Genomic DNA, 9,576 nt, shown 5'->3' on the forward strand with positions numbered 1-9,576 from the left:
TTTTTGCAAAAAAGGGACTCTATTAGGTTGCTTACTCCCCTATTTTGTAGCTACAGGGACTGATTTGGAGCCAGCACCCCAAAGGCTTCCTCCAGAGGGCTGCACATATGCGGCTGTGTCACCCCCATGTCACAATGCCAGCACCCGACAACGCAGTGGTCACCAGGCCCCACGCAGGATCCAGACGAGCAGCCTCCCGTGTCCACTGCCAGAGCTGGCCCGGGGGCAGCCCCAGCACATCTGACAGGAAGCACTTGAGGAGCTGCTGGAATCACAGGCCAGGGGCTGAGGGAAGAAAACCTTGCATGAGGCTGCTGGAGGTTCTCCGCTGCAAGACAATCTGCTGGCAGGGCCACCTTCCAAGCTCGGCTCATGGATGCAAATCCTTTTCAACTGGATAGCAGTGGCAAGACCAAGGCAATTCCTTCTTGAGGAGCACTGCAGAGCTCACCATCCTCATCTCCTACAGAGCAACGCTCAGGAGCCGTAAGAGATAGGATGTCGAGGGCTTGCAAGGGCTTGCAAGGGCTTGCAGTGCTTTGGAACACCCACTGGTGTCCTACACAGGGACAGCAAGGATTCTTGCCCACAAGGTCTATCAGCTCAGAGGCAGTTGGGCACTCTGGCAAGTCCGCCAGATAGCTCCAGCTCAAGGGAGGATAGGGCTTGGGCAGCTCCTGGGAAGCATGAGCAGCCTGTGGGACAAGGAGCCAGGTCTGGCTCACATGCTCAGGGAACAGCCCATGGCCAGCACTGGGCTCAGCAAGGAACTTTTTCCCCCGGGGCACATTGGCACTGGTCCCCGGCGGTTTTTTGCCTTCCTCTGCACTTCTCAGCACCGCCCCTTGCCACCATTTCTTTGGGCCATTTGGCCTGGGAGCCGGCTGCTTATGCTCCACCATGCTGGCAGCCGCAGCTGCCACTTCTCAGCTCTCCCTGCAGCTAACACAAGCGCCTGGCAGGGACCAGAGCGCTTCTCATGCATCCCTGCCCAAGAAGCACAGCAGCCAAACAAGATGTGGAAGGCAAAAAGTCTGCTCGTCATCGCTACATGTCACGCTTTGGAAGAGATGCCACGGTACCACTCACCTCTTCTTCCTCTTCTTCCTCTTGTTCTTCTTCTTCTTCTTCTTCTTCTTCTTCTTCTTCCTCCTCTTTTGTGCATGGTCAGTCCCACAAGTCCTTTTCAAGGTTCTCCCTCTGCAGGAACCGCGGACAGCTTGGCCTCTATTCCTGCTGCTGCTCTCTGCAGCTCTGGGACTTGCCTTTGCCAGCCTGCAAGGGATCTTTTCTCAGGCTAAACTGAAGAATGCCTCAGCCTACTCCTGGCTACACTTGGGCTTGAGCTAATGCTTGTGAGCCTGGGTTCTGAAACAGAGGCACAAAGGGAAAAAAAATGACACGAAGAAACATCACATGAATTAACATAAAATCAAGAAAATTAATAAATTAACAACAAAATAAAATAAAATTCATTGTGTTCTGTGTCCTTGAAATTGATTTTGGAACTGAAACCCCTCTGTCCTTTCAGGCAAACAGTCTCTTAGATATTGGACTGGCGGACAGGAGAGAAGAGGAGAGGAGAGGAGAGGAGAGGAGAGGAGAGCAGTTCTGCTCTGTCAGGCCTGCAGTTCTGCGTGACAAGCCCTGAGCGAGCCCTGAGGCCTCCATACATGATACTACAGGCAGTATTGCTACTGGAAGTAAGGCTGCACTGGCAACAAATCCACACTGTCTTTTTGCAAAAAAGGGACTCTATTAGGTTGCTTACTCCCCTATTTTGTAGCTACAGGGACTGATTTGGAGCCAGCACCCCAAAGGCTTCCTCCAAAGGGCTGCACATATGCGGCTGTGTCAGCCCCATGTCACAATGCCAGCACCCGGCAACGCAGTGGTCACCAGGCCCCACGCAGGATCCAGAGGAGCAGCCTCCCGTGTCCACTGCCAGAGCTGGCCCGGGGGCAGCCCCAGCACATCTGACAGGAAGCACTTGAGGAGCTGCTGGAATCACAGGCCAGGGGCTGAGGGAAGAAAACCTTGCATGAGGCTGCTGGAGGTTCTCCGCTGCAAGACAATCTGCTGGCAGGGCCACCTTCCAAGCTCGGCTCATGGATGCAAATCCTTTTCAACTGGATAGCAGTGGCAAGACCAAGGCAATTCCTTCTTGAGGAGCACTGCACAGCTCACCATCCTCATCTCCTACACAGCAACGCTCAGGAGCCGTAAGAGATAGGATGTCGAGGGCTTGCAAGGGCTTGCAAGGGCTTGCAGTGCTTTGGAACACCCACTGGTGTCCTACACAGGGACAGCAAGGATTCTTGCCCACAAGGTCTATCAGCTCAGAGGCACTTGGGCACTCTGGCAAGTCCGCCAGATAGCTCCAGCTCAAGGGAGGATAGGGCTTGGGCAGCTCCTGGGAAGCATGAGCAGCCTGTGGGACAAGGAGCCAGGTCTGGCTCACATGCTCAGGGAACAGCCCATGGCCAGCACTGGGCTCAGCAAGGAACTTTTTCCCCCGGGGCACATTGGCACTGGTCCCCGGCGGTTTTTTGCCTTCCTCTGCAGTTCTCAGCACGGCCCCTTGCCACCATTTCTTCGGGCCATTTGGCCTGGGAGCCGGCTGCTCATGCTCCACCATGCTGGCAGCCGCAGCTGCCACTTCTCAGCTCTCCCTGCAGGTAACACAAGCGCCTGGCAGGGACCAGAGCGCTTCTCATGCATCCCTGCCCAAGAAGCACAGCAGCCAAACAAGTTGTGGAAGGCAAAAAGTCTGCTCGTCATCGCTACATGTCACGCTTTGGAAGAGATGCCACGGTACCACTCCCCTCTTCTTCCTCTTCTTCCTCTTCTTCTTCTTCTTCTTCTTCTTCCTCCTCTTTTGTGCATGGTCAGTCCCACAAGTCCTTGTCAAGGTTCTCCCTCTGCAGGAACCGCGGACAGCTTGGCCTCTATTCCTGCTGCTGCTCTCTGCAGCTCTGGGACTTGCCTTTGCCAGCCTGCAAGGGATCTTTTCTCAGGCTAAACTGAACAATGCCTCAGCCTACTCCTGGCTACACTTGGGCTTGAGCTAATGCTTGTGAGCCTGGCTTCTGAAACAGAGTCACAAAGGGAAAAAAAATGACACGAAGAAACATCACATGAATTAACATCAAATCAAGAACATTAATAAATTAACAACAAAATAAAATACAATTCATTGTGTTATGTGTCCTTGAAATTGATTTTGGAACTGAAACCCCTCTGTCCTTTCAGGCAAACAGTCTCTTAGATATTGGACTGGGAGACAGGAGAGGAGAGGAGAGGAGAGGAGAGCAGTTCTGCTCTGTCAGGCCTGCAGTTCTGCGTGACAAGCCCTGAGCGAGCCCTGAGGCCTCCATACATGATACTACAGGCAGTATTGCTACTGGAAGGAAGGCTGCACTGGCAACAAATCCACACTGTCTTTTTGCAAAAAAGGGACTCTATTAGGTTGCTTACTCCCCTCTTTTGTAGCTACAGGGACTGATTTGGAGCCAGCACCCCAAAGGCTTCCTCCAAAGGGCTGCACATATGCGGCTGTGTCAGCCCCATGTCACAATGCCAGCACCCGGCAACGCAGTGTTCACCAGGCCCCACGCAGGATCCAGAGGAGCAGCCTCCCGTGTCCACTGCCAGAGCTGGCCCGGGGGCAGCCCCAGCACATCTGACAGGAAGCACTTGAGGAGCTGCTGGAATCACAGGCCAGGGGCTGAGGGAAGAAAACCTTGCATGAGGCTGCTGGAGGTTCTCCGCTGCAAGATAATGTGCTGGCAGGGCCACCTTCCAAGCTCGGCTCATGGATGCAAATCCTTTTCAACTGCATAGCAGTGGCAAGACAAAGGCAATTCCTTCTTGAGGAGCACTGCACAGCTCACCATCCTCATCTCCTACACAGCAACGCTCAGGAGCCGTAAGAGATAGGATGTCGAGGGCTTGCAAGGGCTTGCAAGGGCTTGCAGTGCTTTGGAACACCCACTGGTGTCCTACACAGGGACAACGAGGATTCTTGTCCACAAGGTCTATCAGCTCAAAGGCAGTTGGGCACTCTGGCAAATCCGCCAGATAGCTCCAGCTCAAGGGAGGATAGGGCTTGGGCAGCTCCTGGGAAGCATGAGCAGCCTGTGGGACAAGGAGCCAGGTCTGGCTCACATGCTCAGGGAACAGCCCATGGCCAGCACTGGGCTCAGCAAGGAACTTTTTCCCCCGGGGCACATTGGCACTGGTCCCCGGCGGTTTTTTGCCTTCCTCTGCAGTTCTCAGCACCGCCCCTTGCCACCATTTCTTTGGGCCATTTGGCCTGGGAGCCGGCTGCTCATGCTCCACCATGCTGGCAGCCGCAGCTGCCACTTCTCAGCTCTCCCTGCAGGTAACACAAGCGCCTGGCAGGGACCAGAGCGCTTCTCATGCATCCCTGCCCAAGAAGCACAGCAGCCAAACAAGTTGTGGAAGGCAAAAAGTCTGCTCGTCATCGCTACACGTCACGCTTTGGAAGAGATGCCACGGTACCACTCACCTCTTCTTCCTCTTCTTCCTCTTCTTCCTCTTCTTCTTCTTCTTCTTCTTCTTCCTCCTCTTTTGTGCATGGTCAGTCCCACAAGTCCTTGTCAAGGTTCTCCCTCTGCAGGAACCGCGGACAGCTTGGCCTCTATTCCTGCTGCTGCTTTCTGCAGCTCTGGGACTTGCCTTTGCCAGCCTGCAAGGGATCTTTTCTCAGGCTAAACTGAACAATGCCTCAGCCTACTCCTGGCTACACTTGGGCTTGAGCTAATGCTTGTGAGCCTGGGTTCTGAAACAGAGTCACAAAGGGAAAAAAAATGACACGAAGAAACATCACATGAATTAACATAAAATCAAGAAAATTAATAAATTAACAACACAAAATAAAATAAAATTCATTGTGTTCTGTGTCCTTGAAATTGATTTTGGAACTGAAACCCCTCTGTCCTTTCAGACAAACAGTCTCTTAGATATTGGACTGGCGGACAGGAGAGAAGAGGAGAGGCGAGGAGAGGAGAGGAGAGGAGAGGAGAGGAGAGGAGAGGAGAGGAGAGCAGTTCTGCTCTGTCAGGCCTGCAGTTCTGCGTGACAAGCCCTGAGCGAGCCCTGAGGCCTCCATACATGATACTACAGGCAGTATTGCTACTGGAAATAAGGCTGCACTGGCAACAAATCCACACTGTCTTTTTGCAAAAAAGGGACTCTATTAGGTTGCTTACTCCCCTATTTTGTAGCTACAGGGACTGATTTGGAGCCAGCACCCCAAAGGCTTCCTCCAAAGGGCTGCACATATGCGGCTGTGTCAGCCCCATGTCACAATGCCAGCACCCGGCAACGCAGTGGGCACGAGGCCCCACGCAGGATCCAGAGGAGCAGCCTCCCGTGTCCACTGCCAGAGCTGGCCCGGGGGCAGCCCCAGCACATCTGACAGGAAGCACTTGAGGAGCTGCTGGAATCACAGGCCAGGGGCTGAGGGAAGAAAACCTTGCATGAGGCTGCTGGAGGTTCTCCGCTGCAAGACAATGTGCTGGCAGGGTCACCTTCCAAGCTCGGCTCATGGATGCAAATCCTTTTCAACTGAATAGCAGTGGCAAGACCAAGGCAATTCCTTCTTGAGGAGCACTGCACAGCTCACCATCCTCATCTCCTACAGAGCAACGCTCAGGAGCCGTAAGAGATAGGATGTCGAGGGCTTGCAAGGGCTTGCAAGGGCTTGCAGTGCTTTGGAACACCCACTGGTGTCCTACACAGGGACAGCAAGGATTCTTGCCCACAAGGTCTATCAGCTCAGAGGCACTTGGGCACTCTGGCAAGTCCGCGACATAGCTCCAGCTCAAGGGAGGATAGGGCTTGGGCAGCTCCTGGGAAGCATGAGCAGCCTGTGGGACAAGGAGCCAGGTCTGGCTCACATGCTCAGGGAACAGCCCATGGCCAGCACTGGGCTCAGCAAGGAACTTTTTCCCCCGGGGCACATTGGCACTGGTCCCCGGCGGTTTTTTGCCTTCCTCTGCAGTTCTCAGCACCGCCCCTTGCCACCATTTCTTTGGGCCATTTGGCCTGGGAGCCGGCTGCTCATGCTCCACCATGCTGGCAGCCGCAGCTGCCACTTCTCAGCTCTCCCTGCAGCTAACACAAGCGCCTGGCAGGGACCAGAGCGCTTCTCATGCATCCCTGCCCAAGAAGCACAGCAGCCAAACAAGTTGTGGAAGGCAAAAAGTCTGCTCGTCATCGCTACATGTCACGCTTTGGAAGAGATGCCACGGTACCACTCCCCTCTTCTTCCTCTTCTTCCTCTTCTTCTTCTTCTTCTTCTTCTTCCTCCTCTTTTGTGCATGGTCAGTCCCACAAGTCCTTGTCAAGGTTCTCCCTCTGCAGGAACCGCGGACAGCTTGGCCTCTATTCCTGCTGCTGCTCTCTGCAGCTCTGGGACTTGCCTTTGCCAGCCTGCAAGGGATCTTTTCTCAGGCTAAACTGAACAATGCCTCAGCCTACTCCTGGCTACACTTGGGCTTGAGCTAATGCTTGTGAGCCTGGGTTCTGAAACAGAGTCACAAAGGGAAAAAAAATGACACGAAGAAACATCACATGAATTAACATCAAATCAAGAACATTAATAAATTAACAACAAAATAAAATAAAATTCATTGTGTTCTGTGTCCTTGAAATTGATTTTGGAACTGAAACCCCTCTGTCCTTTCAGGCAAACAGTCTCTTAGATATTGGACTGGGGGACAGGAGAGGAGAGGAGAGGAGAGGAGAGCAGTTCTGCTCTGTCAGGCCTGCAGTTCTGCGTGACAAGCCCTGAGCGAGCCCTGAGGCCTCCATACATGATACTACAGGCAGTATTGCTACTGGAAGGAAGGCTGCACTGGCAACAAATCCACACTGTCTTTTTGCAAAAAAGGGACTCTATTAGGTTGCTTACTCCCCTCTTTTGTAGCTACAGGGACTGATTTGGAGCCAGCACCCCAAAGGCTTCCTCCAAAGGGCTGCACATATGCGGCTGTGTCAGCCCCATGTCACAATGCCAGCACCCGGCAACGCAGTGGTCACCAGGCCCCACGCAGGATCCAGAGGAGCAGCCTCCCGTGTCCACTGCCAGAGCTGGCCCGGGGGCAGCCCCAGCACATCTGACAGGAAGCACTTGAGGAACTGCTGGAATCACAGGCCAGGGGCTGAGGGAAGAAAACCTTGCATGAGGCTGCTGGAGGTTCTCCGCTGCAAGATAATGTGCTGGCAGGGCCACCTTCCAAGCTCGGCTCATGGATGCAAATCCTTTTCAACTGCATAGCAGTGGCAAGACAAAGGCAATTCCTTCTTGAGGAGCACTGCACAGCTCACCATCCTCATCTCCTACACAGCAACGCTCAGGAGCCGTAAGAGATAGGATGTCGAGGGCTTGCAAGGGCTTGCAAGGGCTTGCAGTGCTTTGGAACACCCACTGGTGTCCTACACAGGGACAACGAGGATTCTTGTCCACAAGGTCTATCAGCTCAAAGGCAGTTGGGCACTCTGGCAAATCCGCCAGATAGCTCCAGCTCAAGGGAGGATAGGGCTTGGGCAGCTCCTGGGAAGCATGAGCAGCCTGTGGGACAAGGAGCCAGGTCTGGCTCACATGCTCAGGGAACAGCCCATGGCCAGCACTGGGCTCAGCAAGGAACTTTTTCCCCCGGGGCACATTGGCACTGGTCCCCGGCGGTTTTTTGCCTTCCTCTGCAGTTCTCAGCACCGCCCCTTGCCACCATTTCTTTGGGCCATTTGGCCTGGGAGCCGGCTGCTCATGCTCCACCATGCTGGCAGCCGCAGCTGCCACTTCTCAGCTCTCCCTGCAGGTAACACAAGCGCCTGGCAGGGACCAGAGCGCTTCTCATGCATCCCTGCCCAAGAAGCACAGCAGCCAAACAAGTTGTGGAAGGCAAAAAGTCTGCTCGTCATCGCTACACGTCACGCTTTGGAAGAGATGCCACGGTACCACTCACCTCTTCTTCCTCTTCTTCCTCTTCTTCCTCTTCTTCTTCTTCTTCTTCTTCTTCCTCCTCTTTTGTGCATGGTCAGTCCCACAAGTCCTTGTCAAGGTTCTCCCTCTGCAGGAACCGCGGACAGCTTGGCCTCTATTCCTGCTGCTGCTTTCTGCAGCTCTGGGACTTGCCTTTGCCAGCCTGCAAGGGATCTTTTCTCAGGCTAAACTGAACAATGCCTCAGCCTACTCCTGGCTACACTTGGGCTTGAGCTAATGCTTGTGAGCCTGGGTTCTGAAACAGAGTCACAAAGGGAAAAAAAATGACACGAAGAAACATCACATGAATTAACATAAAATCAAGAAAATTAATAAATTAACAACACAAAATAAAATAAAATTCATTGTGTTCTGTGTCCTTGAAATTGATTTTGGAACTGAAACCCCTCTGTCCTTTCAGACAAACAGTCTCTTAGATATTGGACTGGCGGACAGGAGAGAAGAGGAGAGGAGAGGAGAGGAGAGGAGAGGAGAGGAGAGGAGAGGAGAGGAGAGGAGAGGAGAGGAGAGCAGTTCTGCTCTGTCAGGCCTGCAGTTCTGCGTGACAAGCCCTGAGCGAGCCCTGAGGCCTCCATACATGATACTACAGGCAGTATTGCTACTGGAAATAAGGCTGCACTGGCAACAAATCCACACTGTCTTTTTGCAAAAAAGGGGCTCTATTAGGTTGCTTACTCCCCTATTTTGTAGCTACAGGGACTGATTTGGAGCCAGCACCCCAAAGGCTTCCTCCAAAGGGCTGCACATATGCGGCTGTGTCAGCCCCATGTCACAATGCCAGCACCCGGCAACGCAGTGGGCACGAGGCCCCACGCAGGATCCAGAGGAGCAGCCTCCCGTGTCCACTGCCAGAGCTGGCCCGGGGGCAGCCCCAGCACATCTGACAGGAAGCACTTGAGGAGCTGCTGGAATCACAGGCCAGGGGCTGAGGGAAGAAAACCTTGCATGAGGCTGCTGGAGGTTCTCCGCTGCAAGACAATGTGCTGGCAGGGTCACCTTCCAAGCTCGGCTCATGGATGCAAATCCTTTTCAACTGAATAGCAGTGGCAAGACCAAGGCAATTCCTTCTTGAGGAGCACTGCACAGCTCACCATCCTCATCTCCTACAGAGCAACGCTCAGGAGCCGTAAGAGATAGGATGTCGAGGGCTTGCAAGGGCTTGCAAGGGCTTGCAGTGCTTTGGAACACCCACTGGTGTCCTACACAGGGACAGCAAGGATTCTTGCCCACAAGGTCTATCAGCTCAGAGGCACTTGGGCACTCTGGCAAGTCCGCGACATAGCTCCAGCTCAAGGGAGGATAGGGCTTGGGCAGCTCCTGGGAAGCATGAGCAGCCTGTGGGACAAGGAGCCAGGTCTGGCTCACATGCTCAGGGAACAGCCCATGGCCAGCACTGGGCTCAGCAAGGAACTTTTTCCCCCGGGGCACATTGGCACTGGTCCCCGGCGGTTTTTTGCCTTCCTCTGCAGTTCTCAGCACCGCCCCTTGCCACCATTTCTTTGGGCCATTTGGCCTGGGAGCCGGCTGCTCATGCTCCACCATGC

The sequence above is a fragment of the Caloenas nicobarica genome, chromosome 13 (assembly GCF_036013445.1).
Source record: "Caloenas nicobarica isolate bCalNic1 chromosome 13, bCalNic1.hap1, whole genome shotgun sequence".
In the NCBI taxonomy this organism is placed as follows: domain Eukaryota; kingdom Metazoa; phylum Chordata; class Aves; order Columbiformes; family Columbidae; genus Caloenas; species Caloenas nicobarica.